Here is an 11452-nt window from a genome sequence, read left to right as displayed (position 1 = left end):
AACCTAGATGCAATCTTAGATATAGACTCAACTCAATCTATTTCATTAAAGGTAAGTTTTTATCTAATAATACGTTTTCAACTTCAAAGGTAGAAAAATTGAGGGTTAAAATTTCCATCAACTTCAAAATGAGTAGGTGAGTTTTATGCCGCACTGAAAAAATTAAATAAAATTAAATAACAAAACTCATTGAACACATTATAAATATCTTTCGCACAAAGCCCATGTCCCCTAATTCGATCTTCAAACTTGACTTTGAATCGGGTCTTTGATAGTCTTCTTCAAGTATTTGTTATTGAAAGCTGAAAATAATTTCTGATCGAGGGCCGAATAAGCTTTATCTCTAACAGTCTTCTTGATGATTCCTCAAATTTGCGATCTTGATGTGCTCATTATTCTTTTTCGTCAGGCTTTGGATGTTGTGGATGATTGTAAAATTCGGCAAAACTTCAGTGCTCTCCCTCTGAATCCTCCTCTTTATTGCTTGAATATTGAGAGAGGGAAGAATTTGACTTAATTGGTCTACTTAGGCTGGGCTTCCAGAGTTTGCTTTAAAAGGCTTTGGGCTCCAGTACACTAGTGTTGTGGGCCTTCATGTACATTATACAGAAATCAATATATACTGGAACAGCATGCATATTCTCCCTTGTCCCTCAATATATGTTCTTAATTTTTCCCATGATTAATGTAAAACAATATATTGCATTTTGTTCTACTTTTTATGCATAAATATTACATGTAAACACCAGTTTGCATTTGGAAATCCTTGATAAATATCTCACAATTTTCTAAAATCTTGAACCCTCGACTTTCTCTTTAAAAAAAATGACGAGATATTATTAGACTATATCGTGACAAATTTCCTCTTATTAAAAGAGCTTGCTCCATGTAATTTCATGCCTTTTTTCAAAATTTTCCTCCCAACATCCCTCAAAAAAAAAATTCCATTCTCTCCACTACCTCACATGAAAATTTTCTGTATTAAAATTGACACGTGGCCTAGGAAATTATAAATTTATTTTATTTATATCCTCTCATTTTGATTAATTGTCCATGTCTTCAGGCATGTGTAATCTCTAAATTATAAGTTTAGTTTATTGATATCCTCTGTTGTGCTTGTATTTTGTGCCTTTTTTATTACAATTAAAATAGTTCGTAGTTTTGTACAAGTTATAATTATCTATTATATATTTTTATATATAATTATTTATTATAATGGAAGAAATTTGAACGGATAAGTATGAAAACATATGCTGCGCTCTCAAAGGAAAAACTCTATTGCTAACCACGGTGACAATATTTTACACTACATGAAGACATACCTAATAAATAAGTTAGTTTACATTTGATTTAATCGTCTTCGAGTCGTATTGACACGATAATTAACATGTCGGGTAACTTTTATATAACCAGATGAACTCGTTTCATTAAACATGTTATGTTTGTGTCAAAAATGATTTAAACATGTCTTGTCATGTCATTTTGTGTTGTATGGTTTATCATGTTTATACCAAAGTTTTCTGACAGAAATAATAATCGGCGTTCTGTTTGTGTCAACCCATTTAACATGATATCCATATTTTCACGCAACACGAAGATAACTTACCAACATGAATTGCTCCCCTAACCCTAATAAACCACACATTTTAATGACTCAAATTCTTTTCGGATTTATGTCGATGTATCTTATAAGATGTTTAATTATTGTTTCAGTGTAAATGAAAATCAACCCTATAAACCTTCCGCATAATTGAAGATGAAAACCATTATTCCTTGGTGATGGGCATGAGGGCCAAAATTTTCAGACTTGCAGAGTTTGCAAATGAAAGTGAGTGATTTTTAATCTTACTCGTTTTTAGAGATCTATTAGTTTTTTTTTCTTCTAATTCTAAATTATTACATGTTTCAGTAACCATCAAAGTTGGTAAGCGGAAAATAACAAATTGTCATTTCTATATGGTATGTTGGGTGTATCCATTGTGTTGCAGGTCTAATTTTGGCAGTTATTTTGAATAGTTGTTCTAATCCATAATACATGTATGTGTATTCAGTTTCAGTACTTCTTTTGGCAGAGGTGGACAGCAGTGAGCGAATATGAGATGGAAAAATATGTTGCACATGACATGTCCGAGTACTTGCAAGGCTTCCCACTTATATTCTCTATTTGTGGAGTTGTAGAGCTGCATTATATACAGTAGAATTAGATGAAATAGTCTAGAAGAATTTTGGTGGACACAACCTAAAGGTGTGGCGGAATCTTGTAGAACTGCGTTAAATATAGTAAAATTGGATGAAATAGTCTAGAAGAATTGACACAACTCACTTAAGGTGGATAAGGGGCGGCTCAATGTTATTTAAGGCCTTAGGCAAAAAAAAATAAAGTGGTATTTTAATTAAATCTACCCATATATTTATATCAGTATTATGCTAATTATTTGTTTGGTGATTTTTAAACCTATCACTAAATTTTTTCCAAACTATAGTTCCATTATTAATTAATTGGTCATATGCTTTCTAATAATCACATTTAACAATATAAATAAAAATTATAAACAAAATATATAATTTTATGATAACAAAAATTAATAAAACTATAAACTAATTTAAGTTATAGAATAATAGAAACTAATTTTGAATAATTTGGTATAATATTCCAATAAATTCTTTAATAGAATATAAGTGTATTCAAAATCTTATTATAGAGTGAGATTGTGAGATTGTACGTAAATTGTAACTGTGGAGAAGATGAAAAAAATAAATAAATAAATTTATAATGAGAGAGGAGAAAAAAAATATATAAGGAGTAAGAAAAAAACAGAAAAAATAAAAGTTAATAGGAGTCTTAGAAAAAATATAGAAAGTTTTACTAATTTAGTGTGTGTATATATGCTGATGTAATGAGGGTGAGAGAAAGCAAAAAAAAAAAATTAATAATAATACAAGGATAGAAATATTTTGAGCACACTTTGTATTTGTTGAGATTTAATAATATAAGAAAATAAAATATTTAGGTAAGTTATAATATATAAAGAAAAAAAATTTGGAGGCCCCTCAAAAAAAATAAAGAATAGAAATTTTTTAAGTCAACTGTCAAATTTCTCTATACGTTAAAGTTTAATAATTAAAGAAAATACTAATTGCTTTAGAAAAGTTATAATATATAAAAAAATAAAAAATTATAAGACCTTCTTATTGGCTAACTATGGTGACAATATTTTACATTACATGAAGACATATAAAATAAGTTAGTTTGCATTTGACGTAATCGGGTCGTATTGACACAATAATTAACAAGTCGGGTTCGTGTTTGATTCACAAACTTTTATATAACTAGATTAACTCGTTTAATTAAACATATTGTGTTTGTGTCAAAAATGATTTAAACATGTCTTGTCATATCATTTTGTGTTATATCAAGCCTTGATATATTTAATAAACAGTTTATCATCTTTGTGCCAAAGTTTCTTGACACGAATAATAATAGACGTCCGGTTCGTGTCGACCTATCTAACAAAATACGCATATCTTTACGCAATACGAACTTAACTTGTCAACATGAATTGTGTCCCTAACCCTAACCACAAATTATAATGACCCAAATTCTTAACGGATATTGGATCTTCCATCTTCTGCATCTCCTTCTCTCTCTCTCTAGTTATCCCTCAAATGTCTATTTACGATTTTAAGTTTATTTTATTTTAAATAATAAACTTTCATTATTATAATTAGACCCTCATTTTTTTTATAAAAATATAAAAATAGTAAACCTAAACGCGATACCACCGTACTAATCAATCATCCTTATTGATAAGTTAGAAACTCATATTCCTGTTAGGTGCCACGTAACCCGTTATTTATAACGGGGGGCAAACACATATCTGTTTCATTTAATAAAATACGTAGTAATACTAATAATAAATTTTAATTTTTGAAAGGCAATAAAAGCAAAAATGATGACTCTAAGGGCTAGCCATTAATTTTCATGTTTGTTGACCAGAGACTTTGACCTTCTCTCTTCTTCGTTTTTGGCTCTCTCTTCTAGCCTTCTCTTTATGGATGATGACTTGGTTTTGCTGGTAGGTGCAAATTAAAAAGTCTTCTGAGTGTTGAGACCATCGATGTAGATCAATCCCACACCTCATTGTCTTGACATTTTTGCATTTATATATCAATGTCATGAATTAATTGGTGACATTTGTATCTTCTTGTGTGCGGTGGTGTATAAACGAACTGATAGAATTAGAATAATTTCCATGTCATTCTTTGACTTCCTAGCTTCGTATATTTTGTCTACTCATTAACTCTCTATATACAAAAACGCAACTAGGGATGTAATGATGAAAAAAGTTCGAATTGATAAATCGTTAAATTTTCTCATTATATTCCTAACAAAAATTTATTACCAACTGAACGGTCTTCCATCAGAATTCAGACATGAATGGATTCATTAAGAATAATATTCTATAAATTATGATCCCACTAAATACATTCAATTTAACCCCGGAGTTACTAGGACTTTTATAAATCGAGGTTATTTTATTCATGATATATCTTCATTTCATGCGGTTTAATATACTTATTTTTTTATATAAATAAAAAGAAATCATATAAAAATTTGTGGCTCCTTATTGTGATCATTTTTCTTCCACTTGACATGTCCTGACAAGATGAAACTAAATTGAGCCACTAAGCATTTTTGTGATACATATTATGCAAAAATAATAAAAATACTGTAATAAATAAGACTCAGACCTTCTATTATAATTAATTTTTACAGGGAAAGAAAATTATAATAACAATTTTTTTGTTTATTTTTATATTTTTGCAAAATAGCATCAAAGATTAGATGTCTCAAGTTTTTGTTTTGATTTTAAAAATAAGAACAAACATGGTACCAAAACAACATCCCGAGCTCAAAAGTAAGAACATGCAAAATCCCTTTCCGTGGATGGATAATTTGTATAGTGTCCCCTTGCTAATGTAGTAATGTCTTGGTACTGCAAGCTCATAACGAAATACATCATTATAAAATAACTATGTAATGTAGTTAATTATGAATTATTATATAATGCATTGATGAAAATAGTTAAAGAGAGGCGTGGTCTTAATAAGGATAGTAAATTACGATGCGACTCAAATACAACACGAGATAATTAGATTTGTGTTGACCTTAAACTGGTTTGGGTCATAAACGGGTTGACAAGATTAACCCACTTACTTAACTGTGTCGGGTTAAGATTGAAGGGTTCAACTTGTGTAATCCATTTATGACCTGTTTAACTCAACATGTTATAATCGTTAATATGACTTATGTAATATGTTACTTATTTAAACCCAATTACTATAGACAGTTAAATCATTTCAACATAAACTTTGATTAGATCTTCTAATTTTTCTTTTTATTTTGAATATTTAGATTAATTGTGACAAAATTTTTCTAGTATTTATTATTTGACTAAATATTAAATGCATCTTTTGAATAAAAAGCCTAAATAGATCATTAAACTGGTTAATACGTTAACCCGTTTAATAAACAGATCGGATTAATATTAAGGATTCTTGACATGATTGTTAAATAGGTCGGGTTTGAATTTATCTGTTTACTAGAATACACTTATATTGACCCGACCCGATACGATTATAATCCATGAGCACGGATTGCGACCCTAAATTTTAACAATAGCAGCCCAAAACGTTCAACATTTCGAGAAGAAGAAAAATAAAAATAAAAAATCACAAAATATTTATAAATCTGGTGGAGACTGAATTTTACACATGTACATTATAACCACCACTATTTTAATCAATCCTGGATCCAATTGCTTGTCGTACTTACCAACCTCACATGGCAAAACATTGATAATAAACATATTCTATTTATTTTTACTCCTTGTCTTCTTATTGCAGAAGCAATCATAATCCAACTTTCCATTCTTTGCATAAAATTAAATAAACAAAATATATTATGTATAATTTGTCAAAACCAAGTCATGCAGCAATAATACACACACACACACACACACATATATATATATATTTGTCAAAACCAAGTCGTGCAAGAATACAGATTTGAATTATTAAAAGGAAAAAAAAAAAACAAAACAAAACAAAAAAAAAACTGAAGATCGAGTAGTGGACTAAAATTGATGGCCAGAAAATTTTATCAATTTGAACGTCCAAAATGGAAGAAAAAACCAATTTGAAGCAGTCAGTTATCTCCCTAATTAGCAAACATATATATATATATGGAGCGAAAGAAACAAAATAAAATAATGGATTTCTTATTAAAGAAAACATAAGTAACTTTGATTATTCATAGCAACTGAGTCATATTTCTGTAGGTCCATGTATGTATATATACTATTATATTCAAACCATTTTATTACGTGGTTTCGTGCACTCCTCTGGCCTATTATGGCGGAGGAAAATGGTTATGACTTATATAATGCGAGAGAAAAGAGGCTCAGGTAGAATATTAGTATATATTTTATTGCATGGGTGATTCAATGTTATATTTTAATATTAGTATTAAGGCACTACCACACTAGCTGTGGTGTGGCTTGGAGAACTTTTAATGCTTTTTAAATTATATTTTAGGAGGTTGTTGAAGTTTCAGAACCAAGGTTAAGAACAAAACAGGTCTTGGTTCCAATTGATCACGACATGGACTTGATATCGACTCATCATATGGTGGATTGAGTGACTTTTGCTGTGGCCAAAATTTGAAATGCAAGTCATATGTAAAAGGTTTCTATTAATATTACGAGAAAACTATAGTAATAGTCCAACAATTATAAATTACTAGTATGATCATAAATATAAAATCTTTGATAAAAAAAAAAAAGGTAAATTAAAGATTGCTAACGTCGATCAAGCAATATAGCTTATAGGACCAGTTGAAACCATTGAGAGTATGGATACTGCTGCATCAGTTGGTGTGATAGATTTAATGGCTCAACCTTACGGGTTGTCAAATTATACACTCCAAAATCTTTATTGTGTGACTCGGTTTCTTCAATGAAATGGATTGAGTTGGGTCTCTAATCCGGATTGTATCTGAGACAAACTTTGAATCATTACGAGCCAAGAAAAGAGCTTGATGATCGCTGAAATTTCTCACCTCTTTCCATTTACCATTGCTCCAGTTGAACTTAAAAATTTCAAAGAACTTCTTCTCCTCCAATATCTTCCTATTCTATAACTTTCACGGTTCCTCACAATCATCAACAATTCACCGGTCCACGACTCCACTCAGTACCTATATGGGTTGATAGTACTAGTGCCATTGCATACTTCCTCCTCCTCATAACTAGAATGAGATTTATCTAACAAGGAAGTCGAAGCATACCAAACTTATCAAGTGAGTAGAATTTACCCTGATAGAATAACAGGGAAACGCAGTAGTAGTTTCTAGTGAAAACAGGAGTCCATTCCTTGTCACCAGGTGTATAAATAGCCATATCCGGTGGAATTGTGGTGTAAAAGTAGACCATGCAAGTGGGATCAGTAGGAATGGATGATGTGATGATGAATCTAAGTTTATTTGAATCTTTGATCATTGCCGGTTTTGGAAGTTCATTTGGATCTTTGATCATTGCCGGGTTTGGCAGTGGTGGAAGTTGGACCACCATTCTTGAGAGGGGATTGAAGAGATATAGTACCCTCTCAAAAAAAAAAAAGGGAGGCAGTAGTAGCCATCCACCATAGGTAGCAATATTACAACAAAGAAGACCTTTAGCGACGAAACAATTCGTCGCTAAAGCTCAAATTTTCATCCCTATATGCTTTTAGGGACGAAATTATTTTCGTCATCAGTCCTCCCTGTGTAGCCGTCACTATTCATCTATAGTGACAAGCGGTAGTTTTGTCACTAAATCTTAGGCTTTTAGGGACGAAAGTCGTTTTGTTGCTGATAGGCAACCTTTAACGACAAACAACTTTGTCAGTAAATACTAGTTGGCATGATTTAATTTTGTTGCTAAATACTAGTTGCGAATATCAGATTTCTATCATGAAAGCTTTATGGTGACAAATTTATGTAATATCACTAAATGTCTTTCTATGAATCAAATCTTCTATTCAATTAAATTTCTACACAAAATTCTATTCATTTCAATGCCACAAATTGACACAAATCGGAATAAAACATCAAATTTTATTACAAAATTACATTACAATATTCAATTACATTACAAAGTAAAACTAACTATTCAATTGTCACACAAATTCAAACTAACAAGTAAAAGAAACTCTCATCCTTTCATACTAGTCTTCTAGAATCTTAAAATTCTTCAAAGTGTTTTTAGCTTTGTGCATTTCCCCGTTGAATACAAGAATTCCCCACTAAGAGCCACTCTAGTGCCTGCAAAAAAAAAAAAAACCAAAAAATGTTTTCTGTAAATGAAACAACTGAGCCTATAAAAGTTAAAATAAAAAACTAATTAATATTCTCCTAAGGAATTAAACTTGACTAAGATGAATCCCTCCAAGAGATGCAACATCATTAACATGAAAAATAAATAAAATATAACAAATACAAGAATTATTTACCTCAGTCATCTTGTCAGCAAGTGTCTTGATAGTAACCCCTTGTTAAGGTAGTCCACTGCCCATTTTGAATAACTGGCCGTTAGCACTGGCTAAGTTTTCTAAGAAAAATCAAACAACTCAAGTACTACTTCTAGCAACCAAGAAAGGAAAGACTATTTATGGCACAATAGTCTTCCATAACAGGTAGTCCTGATCCAAATTCTTTAAATTAACAATTTAGCACTCAAGAGCCAATCATTTATAGAACACCACAAGGATATATGACAAAGAATATACAATTTAACAAAAAGCTAAGAAGGAAATAAAACAAGAGGTAACTAATGGTTAAACTGATCCAACAAAGATGAAAAAAAAAAAAAAAAAAAAAAAGAGGTAACTATCAGAAACAAAACAATAGGTAGCACTAATGTAAAACCAAACCCATTAGGCCTATGTTACCACTTACATGACCTGAACAATGCTTATTGGGCCTTCAAGAGACATCAAAGAGTTCCCTTGTTCCCTCCTGAAACTAGAAAAAGAAAAAGTAAGTAAATGCAATAAAAAAATAAGTAAACGAAGCTAAACTATTAAGAAAGTGTAAATAATGCCAATGTACCGTCTCAAAGTGAGTATTAGTTCCACAAATTACCGTATGTAAGGCCACATAAGAGAGCATACAAAATGATGACGATGATAATATTATCATTATATTAACTAAGTTTGGTTAGAGTATAATCCCACTCCCATTCTTTTATATTAAAAGGCCTAATGTCCACTAAAAGAGGATAATTGTCAAATACAAGCTTATTACTATATTGTATAAACATAACAAGACTAATTTGAGCATACAATCTAAATAGCTCAATGAATAATACTGCTAAAACCAATTGTACATCACTAGCTAATTCAGTGTGAACTTGATAGTTTCTGAAAAATGAAAATGATTTTGTGGAGCTTAATCAACTAACAACAAATTGTATTCAATCCATAATCAAATTCTTGACATAAAATTCTTCTTGTGGTCACAGATATTGGGAAAAGTAAAAGAAATAGCTAGATAGGAAGCAGTTGAGAAGACAAATCGAGTATTGGTGCTGAACTTAGTAATTTATTATCAATCACTTCAAAATTTTACAAAGATGCGGATTTCAACAATATAGATTACGGATAATGACTCAAGGACTCAAAATATATACAAATATTTATTTATTCATAATCAAATATACTGTAATCCATGATCTATTATGTATTGAGAGTTAGGGCTTGGGTAATGAGGAAAGAGAGGGAGAGAGAAAACATAGAGAATATAAATTACATATAATAACAAGGGACTCACGCATACAATTAGGGCTTTCATTGATAATGGAGGCTAGGGTTTTGAAAATATAAAACCAAAAAAAACTTACCTCCAGAGTCCAAACACAGAGACATGCGAAGAGGACAGAGTGCTTCTTCTTTATAGATGATTGAGAGAGACTATTTGCCTCTATGTTCATCTCCATCACGCTGATTTCGGAGCCATGCCAGTTGTAAAGTTCAGATTAAGCGATCTTAGGCACGTTTTCAGGCATAGTCGTCGGACCGACGGCGAAATTGAAGAACCGATCTTGGGATTGGGAGGAGTGTTTATCAAACAAGTGATTAATTTGGGTTTGTCGAGGAGAGAAGAGTGGTTGAGAGGGAATCCATTGAAGTGGGTAGTGGAGACAGTGTTGGGGTTTTTGATAAGGTGACGGTTAGGGTTTTTCAAGGAACGAGAATGAGGCGAAGCTGAAGAACTTTATGCTTTTCAAAAAATTTGAGCGTCTAAAAATCGTGTGAAAGAAAAACATAAGCTAGGAAAAAATATGTTTTGAGTGGTGGGGCAGTACAAAACACTAATTCAAGGACGTCGGACGTCATCGTTTTGATTAAAATTTACGATATTGTTGAAACGGCACAGTATTGCCCTAGAAATACCAGCGAAAAATTTCTCTCGACAAACGCAAGAAAGGCTGCGAAGTTTCCCGCTGACCCTTTAGGGACAAGATGAAAATTTTGTCCCTAAAAACTGTGATGAAATAGTATTTTGTCACCAAAAATACTACTATTAGAGACTAAATGAGTTTTGTCAGGAAAATTTTGTCACAAAAGCCTCAATTTGTTGTAGTATACACATATCATTTTAGGAACAGCGGCACTACCACTGTCGTCGGCCGCCTCCTCAATGTCAGCGTCATCTGCCTCGCTTAATCTCGAAAAACATCTCTTAATGGAATAGAAGTCCTTGTAATGAAACCTCTTCATGTTGGGTCCACGGTACCTATATTCCATGGTGTTCTCACCAAGACACAAGAGTTTGCTATGATTATGGTTGCACAAGTGCTTATTACTGTAAAGGAGTAGTAATGGAGTAATACTACTACTATTGTTGATGTCACGTGATGATATCACCCTCAGTGCTGCATATCGCCATGAATGACATACACTGCGACATCGTCGAAGATCGAAAGTTGTGGTCAGACGTGACATGATCAACTCCAGCAATTCTTGAGGAAGGTCGGACCAAGACCAATAATATTTTTTTAGGGTAAAGTGCAAAAAAAATTCCTCAATTATGTCTAAATGTGCAAATAATCACTTGAACTATGTTTTGTGCATAAAACTCCCTAAACTATCACATTTAGTTGCAAAATACCCTATTATCTTACCTATTTTTCATTAAATGACCGTAATACCTTTTTTATTGAATTACACTTGATATATTTTTCTTGTTAAAATAAATTATGAAAAAAATTCATATTAATTTGATGAAATATTCTCCATTAAATTTGCATAAGTTTGCCTTTAATTTTTTAAATTAATTATTTAAATAAAAATCTTAAATAGAAAATTTTGAAACAATTTAAGTAATTTCTTATTTTTCATGAATATAAGATAT

At 31.3% G+C, this 11452-nt stretch overlaps 1 long non-coding RNA gene across 2 annotated transcripts; it reads right to left on the bottom strand.

Annotated features, from left to right (window-relative positions):
- Positions 1-8152: 8152 nt before the first annotated feature.
- Positions 8153-10350, bottom strand: LOC132314970 (uncharacterized). 2 transcript variants are annotated; one of them, XR_009483552.1, is made up of 4 exons: positions 9939-10350; positions 8996-9061; positions 8551-8605; positions 8153-8362 (listed from the first exon to the last, which is right to left on the bottom strand). It is a non-coding gene; the product is annotated as an uncharacterized LOC132314970 (long non-coding RNA). The 2 variants fall into 2 exon arrangements; XR_009483553.1 differs by having other exon boundaries at positions 8996-9055.
- Between the last annotated feature and the right edge of the window lie 1102 nt (positions 10351-11452).

The sequence above is a fragment of the Cornus florida genome, unplaced genomic scaffold, assembly GCF_030987335.1.
Source record: "Cornus florida cultivar Cherokee Brave unplaced genomic scaffold, ASM3098733v1 CherokeeBrave_3.0.0_Hap2_Chr06, whole genome shotgun sequence".
NCBI lineage: Eukaryota > Viridiplantae > Streptophyta > Magnoliopsida > Cornales > Cornaceae > Cornus > Cornus florida.
Note: the sequence above shows the minus strand (reverse complement) of the source record. Positions and strands in the feature narration are given on the sequence as shown.